Below are 9,632 nucleotides of genomic sequence, written 5' to 3' on the forward strand. Positions count from 1 at the left end.
TAGCTCTCGGGCTTGGGAATTATCAGTTAAATTTACTGGTAAAACAAATTAACGAATTTGATGCATTGGAATTTTAAGTGCGGGCTTCAAGTATGAAAATTCAGTCCAACTGTGTACCTTAGCTTAAATACAATTTATTTGGAGCTTTTGCCTACTAGTGATTTTTACATTAAATAGTGACTGATTGGGGAAGAAAAGTCTTGATTGGAACAATTTGAAGTGAAAGCCGAAGCTTTACCTAGAAATAAGCCACTTTGGCTTTCTGCCCTACACTTGTCGCTAAACACGTAGAAGGTTAGGCTATTGAGGAATTGTTTGCTGCTTGGTCAAATTGTCACCAACTACAAGGTGATCAAAGAAGAAGCCGTGCCCCTAACTGCCACCGCAATGGTCATTATCGAAAAAACGTGCATTTATCAAGTTATGTTGAGGCTTCTGGAAGTGTTGGCGCAAACCTTACTGCAAGAAGCAGCACTTGATATGTCTATCAAAATTTTCTACTTAAACCTTGTTTTGGGAAGCAATATGCAGTGCTTTCATCACATTTCTCCCCTGCCTCAAGTTTTGTACATTTGGAGGGAGTGACCTAAAATGATGTTCCAGGGACAATTTTCTCCTTGAGAAGCGATGACGTGCGCGCAAACACCATGTCTGTGCAATTTGTCCCCCTGCCAATCGAAAGGTGTATTCAAACAATCACTGCAAACAAGTAAAACACAGTCACCATCCTTATTATAAACTGACTATTTTGTTGTTCAGCGATTGGGCAAAGTACGGGTATTTGTTCGTTGTTTATAAACTGTTCCTCATAATTCCTCGTCTGAACTGCAAAAGCATGATAAACACGTTCACTACACGTACACGTAATCGTTAGGTTTTTGTGCATCAAGAGTGACTTAAGTCACCATGTTTGCAAGGACATCCTTTGCTATGACTTGCTACTTTGTTTGGATGCATGTTCGCTTAGACCCTCACCTCAGTTTACACCAGTAATGCTTCTGCTCTGCTGCATAACTTTCGGTCTATGAATTAACATCCCAAATCTTAAGCACGTTGGTAGACAGTGTGTTCTTATACAGTAATTTAATGTGTTACTGCATCAAGACGAATTGGGCGGACTTCAGCCCAACTGATCACTACATCTAAACCCATTTACTACAATGTGGTTTGAATTGCGCGCATAATATCTTATAGTTTTGTCCAATGAATGTCACACCAAAACACCTTGAACTGCCCATAATCTGTTTTACTTTGCTACTTTCAGAACATGCAAAAGAAGAGAAGCTGTAGCTCAATGAAAGAGGGATTCCAATTGTCAGCATTCACCGTCCAAGTGCTTCCAATCTGATTGTCTTTCGTAGCTTAGTGACTGCTGAACATATTTTATTTAATATTTTTCAATAAATTTTGTTCAGCTGACATTTTGACAAGATTGGGCATTTGCGATAGATGTCTTAGCTTGTCTTGCTTACCTTCAATATGGTGTTGAAGTTGGCATTCTATCGGGTTGACGCCCAAAGCCACTTTACTTTGAGCCATCTCTTAAGCACATACCTACAGCCAAGAGTTATTAATACCGTTCATATACCAAAGTAACAATGTCTTTTGTGCTAGACATGCCACCGTAATTGTTTTGTCAAGAATATTGCCATTCTGAAATCCATCAAGCCCCCCTTAGCAGTGCTGCCACAGATCTCGCATCAGACTCGCTATGGACTTCGCTGCTATTGGGATGGGCCACGCCAAAAGTAGAATTTATCTGTACCAATTCCATTATTAACTTTGAGGAATCTGTGTGCAACAACTAAGAGTTGTGCATATTTTAGTATCTTTACTGTTCGACCAACGTGACTTCTTACGACTTCAGACAAGATCCGATATGTTGCGTTTTAATAAAACAATCGTGGATAACGGGAAAATTTTTTATTTGTCATATTCCGTAATACAAAGCAATTTGCGGCTGACCTTGCCCAAGCAAGCATCAACATCTGCTTCAGTTGTTATATCCACTTTGGGTCTTTCTCTCTGTTTTAAGTGCTCCATTCTTCAACGGCCTGTCTCAGACCCTGAAAATGGGAAGATTGAGCAGATGGTTATATCTCATTCTACCCCAGTGTAAGGAAGCTTGAGGACTAACAAAGCTTAAAAATGGGAGTTCGCCTCCTCCACTAAAGGAATGATTTCAGTAGTTCAGTTCTTACCAGGAACAGTGAGGGAGCAAATGGAAATGATAAACTTGGTATCTTCACTCCGATATTTTATAAAAGATCATTTCGAGGATCATGTTTTATTGCAGATTGAAGGGCACTGTGTGAGTAAAATGAGTTTTTGTAATATGGGGTTTAACGAAACTAGGACAATGTTTCTCCTCCAAAATGAAAATTACTATTGGTTTTTTCGGTAGCATTCTAAGTATGATTATTATTGACATTGTTGTAACTGACAAGCATCCACTGTTTTCCTGGCACGTCTAACTTAAACTTGAGGCGTTAAGCCGACGACCTAGAATTACCTTTGTCGGGGTTGTTTAATCTACAGACTATGAAATATGAGGTGGCAAGGGGTAGGGGAGAAGGGGTCTGCAAAATTAAAGAAAAGGTGGGTCAGCAAACGCTCAAAGAGGGTGAGGGACTAAAACAAATTCACGCTTCATCGTGCATGCGCATAGTTAATCGCATGCGACTGACAAGTTCGCACAAGTTACATGGCGTTTAAACAAAGGCATGCTGAAAGTAAAACTGACACCCTGATCCACTGAATGCAGGAACGCGGACAAATGGCTGGGCGGCGACAGGAGAGTAAGGGAGAGCGAGGGGGTAGTGACACAGGGCCAACGAAGAGAGCCATCATTTAACGCAGTTTTGTGTGAACAGATGGTCTCTTTGATAGTAATGAGGCTGAATAGTAAAACATCGAAGTTTTTTTAAAAGTAAGTCTTTGTTTTTCGCAAGCAGGATGCGACGGGGTAAATACATTGAAGCAGATGGAGCTAATCACTATTACTTGATTGGGGAATCCGTTAATTTAACTCCGGGGATTACAACTTTGATGGTTGGCACAGGAGAGAAGACCCAAATCCTTAGAATGGCAGCATAATTGCAGGTTTCTAAGGCCAGATCGTGCAGCAGTCTGCATGCACACTTTAAAGTCGGGTGCCTGTCCCGAGATAAAGCCGTTGCTATGCTAGATAGGCGTTTTGGGAAGACAAATGCCTACACGGTACAGGAGCGGACTGGCTGACTGAATAGTTTCACATGCACACCACACCTAACACGCGCTCAGTTCCCTGTTCTCTGGCTCCTTAGAGTTGAACCCGCTGGCCTGTATCAATGCCTTTGAGCCATTCCATTATGGACGTGGCTGTTCACACGCTCGCATCTATACATGATGAATATTTTAACGTCTACTGTCTGCCTACAGGCCAACCTTAGTTAACTCGAGGTGTGTGTGCTTCTTCATCATTTCCCTCGAAACAAGAAGAGAAAGTGGATAAACAAGCTCAATTGAAAACGACCGATTTCGTGCAAAGCTTACACTTTACTTTTGACCACTCTTTTGGAACAATTAAATATGCTGAAAGAGAAATCAAAAGGAGATTGGCAAAACTTACCGTCAAGGGTAGATGGTTGAATGAATGAATACAAAACTACTTTAAGAATGGACATGTAAGGGATCCGATGAAAAGAGATAGATAGGCAGATAGATAGATGGTCAGACATGAGAAGTGAGCGCGATGGATAAACCGCTGTACTAATGAACAAGGTGGATGGAAGAATGATTTACTTAATTAATTAATAGAGAATGACTGAATAAATGAAAGATTGATTCAATTATGCATGAATCAGGAATGTTTGGATGAATGAATTTGAGGGGTATGGCCCTGATTTCAAATATTTACCTTGATCTTGGCTGTGTGCTTACCCCCTCAACTATTCAATCATTCGCTGCAGCTGGAACTGAAGAGTTAATTTAATTGCAGGCCCACATTCCACTCTTTCGTCCAATTTAAGCATAAACAAAAGGGAAGACATAAAAAAGTTAAACCAAAGCTTAAAAGCTAAAGTTGCCACCAAAGAAGCCATTAATGCCGGTAAGTCCTATAAGAAGCGGAGAAGAGAATGGAAAGGTGCTCATTGGCTCTCACATTTCGCAATATGAAATGTAGAGGTCATTATGAAAGTGGCAAGAAAGACGGCAATACGCACATGGAAACGTAATAAACTCTGCTAATAACTAGGTGTAGAGAAAAACAAATCCGATTTTGGAGTAATCATGGCAATCAGAGTGAGATAAATGTCTGCCATGAAGTAGCCCATTGTTTATGGTAAAATTTATATTACCAAGACATCATTTTGCACCATTGCTTGATGTTTGTCATTTGCATCGGTTGGCAGCCAAAAGCAAATGGCTGTCTCTGATCACAGAAATTTAGATCACGGTAAGAGAATAGTGGTAAGGCTTTGCTGCCTTCTACAGCGATACAAAATTTTTATGGTTTCACACATTCCCACTGCCAAATGGATGCAGTCGAGAGGCCCTCGCACGTGTGCCGATGGGTGCGTCACAATAGCAGTATTGATGACGGTTAGTGTGATGGTGCCACACCCCAGTCGCCTCCGTGGTCATATGTGAGATCGAATTATCTGCAAACGCATACAACGCCTATCTCATTCCGGATGTCAAGACACTAAAAGACTGGACGCACAGCCACCTGTCGGTGGCTGTTGTGGTGCAGCTGCTCAAGAGACACCAAATGGTGGGACTATCCAATCGGCTATGCACTGACAAAGAGGAAACAGGTTGTGTAGCAAGCAAGCGCCGAATACTTTCAAAATCAAAAATGTCGAAGTAATAAATGATAACTAAGTTGATTAACTGTGTAAATTTGGCAGTGAAAGATGTAGGAGTTCCCTTATTACTCTTTCGTAAGACAAAAATTGTCCCTGTTTTACATAAACAATAGTGTACAGCCAAATTTGAAGGTTCTATTTTTGCAAAATAACACTGAAGAAGAACTCACAGCTGCTCACATATCGCTTAATTCTTCTAACAGACAACCACTTTTCATCCATATCTATTTGACTTTTTTTCATTTAATACAAATGTTAATTTATTTATTTGTAGGCACCCTGTCAAAGTTGTCATGGCCAGGCAAAGTAACGTCGGGCGAAATTTACGAATCACACTTCCAATTAACCACGTCAGTTCCCCATTCTTGGTACTACAATTTCGTGTTTTACATCTTTTAGTAGGTGGACAATAAGACTGGACTGGAGCCTTTGAGCAGAAGAATATTTCCCACCATCTGCCGGCATACTCATATTGACTTTGAAGGATCACTGCGTAATTGTACTGATCACTCGGGTCACACGAGGACATGTGATCAAAGTGTTATGTCCAGTGCACACAATGACATCTGTAGAATCGAGAAGGCTGTCAAAGAGGAGCAATTATAACACAGTAAATTAAAAGGGGGAGAAAGCGAAGTTTTTTGAGAGCAGTTGCTGCGACCAGAGTCGTCGTACTCCTTATTGGCAATCCACATCTACAGGGAAGTAGACGAAGAGGTCAGAGTAAGAATATACATCCAAAAGGAGTTTTTGCTTTTCGATGGGGCAATAATTTTGCTCTCCGCGTTGGTTGACAGCTCGTACTTAAAGATGGGGCTGCAGTTGGTCTTGTGGTGATCTCCTACATCCAACTCCGATCCAGCTGAGATTAAGTTGCATTGGCTTTCAGTGGCAACACTTACATCCTCCTCCCCTCCACACACCGCTGAAGTTCTTTCTTCCATTCCTATCATCCATCTAATGCACAACCTCTCCAATTTCTCTAAAATCTCTAACACCTCTTTTCCCTTCATTCTATTCTTCTTGTCCACCTTTGACTGGAAGGTTGATGTGCAACCAAGAGAAGGACCAGGAGAAATATCGCATTTAAGACAAACTTAATGCAATATCATCGGCTTTGTGGTAAGGTACAGGAGGTGGCTAAGTTGCCCCCGCAAGAGTTGCACATGCAATGAAGTGCCTGATTAGGGTTAGAGGCGAAAATTCGTGTTCATAATTTACTCATATAAATAGACTTAGCTCAGTTTTGCATAAAGGGAAAGACAGTAAAGGGCAGGTCAGGCCAGATCAGATGTGACTGAATCAGATCAGGTCAGGACAGTGCAGAACGTCAATTTGCGTCCAAAGGTGACACGATTTCGGCAATTGGAAGGAACATCCTCCCCAATGTTATGGTCACTTTCCAATCAATGAAAACTAAACAAAAGTGCATGTTCTTATGTCATCAAACAAGATGTCTAGGGCACCGCTAAGCTTCATTCTATTTGCATGTAGCACACTCAACGAAATTTAAAGCACCATCAAATCACACATTAACTCTAAATCAGCACAAAAGTAAACATAAGCAGAAGTTGTGCTAGTGTTAAAAACATCACATTCTTCTATGATTACAAGATTGTTCACAGCATGCGATGCCTTCGATAACGTTAGCTGTCAATGTGGTAGTAGCTAAAGACCTCACATTGGTCCAGGTCTGGTTGACACGTCTGCGAATATCTCAAGGAATACACTCCCCGCAGTAGCGGCATATGGTAGATGAAATGGAACTCAAGTGAGGAGACTAAACATGTTAAAGTGCCTGTGCATCGAGTCCTACCCTCCTACCTCTATGGCATTCGGCTTGCATATTCTTTTTTACAGAAGGGAGTGAGGCTTGAAATGTCGAGTTGTAGAACCTGCCGACAGTGGTGATCTGCAGAAGTTTTACATCTCTTATGAATGGGACAAGGATGTACACATGAACAAACAAATAGTGGTTGAGTTGGGAGACGAGGTAAATGTCTTTTCTTTCGCAAATGACCTGTGCTTATGTGTGCTGAGCAGGAAAAAGAACCAAGATTCTTCAGCTGTGTGTAGGAAAAGTTTCCTTGATTATCTCCTTTCGGTAACAAGTGGACATAATACACACAACTCGTAGCTGAGCAAACATTGACATTGCCCCAGGGATCATACAAACGTTTTCTCCCCATCACACCATATTAAGAAGCAAGCTTTTTCCCTTTCACACTTATTGATTCCTCCACGCTGACTATCCGATCAAATGATCAGCAACCGGAAGCAGACGGAGGAAACACTGCACCTGAAAAGAGAAATACCTGTAACCTTACCATTTGTTTAAAACACATAACTGCATCTCAACACAAAATAGGTTGCTGCATTGTCTAATTCCTTCAGCTGCATGTATTTACCTAGTGATTAGGCAAATAATCTCTCCCCCAGGACAAGACGAAATAGGTGCCTTATGTGCTAACTTCAAATTCAATCAAAACTGCAAGTTCTAAAGGTACATAACACATTTACAAGCTTCTGTCTTCTTCAGCTACTCAGGGAAAAATCGTTTTATATAATCATTGGCCAGTGAAAGTTCAAATCTTGTGGACGGAATATGAGCAAGTCTTTCGGCCTGTGTATTGACCAGTGCTGATAATATTTATGTTGCTGTAAATCATTTTAAACTGAAACACACCAAAGAAAGTGGTAATCTGCTTTGATTTTATTTACAAATTCGTATTTTAGTTTGTTTAAGTGGGTAGCTTAGGGCTTATTTGACGCCCAAATGTGCGTCGATCTTTTGGTGTCATAATTCCATCGTAAGTCCTGCTGATTGTTAACGTGTTTCAGATAAACACCTGCCTGCGAAACTGATGGGGGCAGCATTGAAATCCAGCCATTTACATGAACCAGATGAGCCCGAAGGAAACAAGAGAGACAACGAGGGAGGAGTACAGCAACAAGTAAGCAAATATTTTTATTATTAGATGTACATCATTGCAGGTAGTGCTGCGTAAAGTTTCGCAATACTATCAAGCTTATTATTGCTTTTCTAGCAAATGGAAAGTTTATCGCCTGGATTTTTGGTCCTTAACTACTTTGCTTTAACACATGTTGCCCTATCCGGTTGTTAAGAATGAATATGTCGGTTGTTTTGCACAGGTCATTATTTTACCACATCGCAAGGGTGCCACTTTTTCTACGAAACCAAAGGGTTTTGTAAGCGCTTGACGGCTAACTAAACTTAAAAGGCAACAGGCTTATTTCCGGAACCATTATAGCCAAGAAAGTGTGGTAAATGTTCACTATGAAGTAACCCATTGTAAATGGCAAAAGTCACATCGCTAAGGCGTCATTACGTGCATTTGCATACTGTCTACCGTCTGCCACAATTTGCTGCAGAAAGTGTATGTTTGTCTGTGATCTCGAACACGCTGAGTAGCATTCCTGTTTTACATGCCCAGCTCTATCAATTTGGCATTATTCGAACAAGAGTGATTTATCTGCAGAATATGTAGGGCTTGCTCTTGCGGTGCAAAGCGATCTGTGCATTGAAGAACCGTTGTGATGTTATGTAAACTAGAGAACTTACTTGACAGTAGCAGACAGAAACGGGAAGAAGTAGAATAAGTCGGTGGCGTGACACAAAGGAGGATTGCTTTGGAGTCTTTTGTGAGAATATTTGCGAAAGTAACGCGTTCAAAGCAGAAAATCGAGTAATTTATCATTATTGCTTTTGTGTGGTTGATTATTTGTGAAGACGGCCCTCAGTTGAGGCACTCTTGAATGTCGATTGAATTGCAAACAAGTGAATGTTGTGAGAATTTACTTGGTATACGATGACAGTATACCACGAGACAATTAATGCCATATTTGTTAAGTAGTGGAAGACTTTCAGTGGAGCTGAGCTGCATCACTCGTAGTTAGAATAATGGGATTGTGGTTAACTAGAATGGGGCTGATGTCTGACATATATCATGAGAATGCATTAAGTTTGTCTGTTTTACGCAATAGATGGACGACGTACAACTGGAAGAGCGGGGGCTTTCACGAGACTGCAACGACTCAAATGGCAGCTCATTCGCCACTCTCTTTTGTTCCTCCTCTCATCTATTTACTGAAAGCAATGCGTCATGGAAATCGCCCTCTCCCAAGGCTTTTGCTACCGCTTCTGTGCCTCCACTTCCAATGCCTAATGAGGCTGCAAATCCACAAAGAGTAGGATCGACCTCCAGTATTTGCCAAGATGGTTTCTATTTTTGTCGAATCTGTAGAGAATCTAGTGAATTCACAAATGAAGGAAAGCTGGACTCTTGCGGACGATTGATTGCACCTTGCATGTGCGACGGAAGTTTGAAGTATGTGCACGAGAGGTGTGTTCAACATTGGATTGAAGTCAGTCAATCGAGGAGTTGCGAGGTGTGCCGCTTTGAATATGAGATTCGCACCTGTACAAAGCCGATAAAAGAGGTAAGGTTGTGCGAATTAGAGCAGAACCCTAACCAGACCTATCAGGAACTCACTGGTGCACTAACAAATCTGTCAATCAAATGATTTCTAAAAAAACACTTGTTAACCGACTATCCTGCATCCTTGGCTCCGCAACCATCAGTTCACAAATTTATCTTCAATTTGTCCAGTTACCCCTCTAGCCCTCAACTGTTGGCTGGTCTCTACTGGATACTCTCACCTCTCGCTCAAGCTTCCTACCATTTGGAATCCACACATTTGATCTCACCCATTCACTGACTCTTCCAACTTATCTCCTCCTTCCAAAAACTCATTGCTCCA

This window comes from Echinococcus granulosus, assembly GCF_000524195.1.
Source record: "Echinococcus granulosus chromosome Unknown EG_S00350, whole genome shotgun sequence".
NCBI lineage: Eukaryota > Metazoa > Platyhelminthes > Cestoda > Cyclophyllidea > Taeniidae > Echinococcus > Echinococcus granulosus.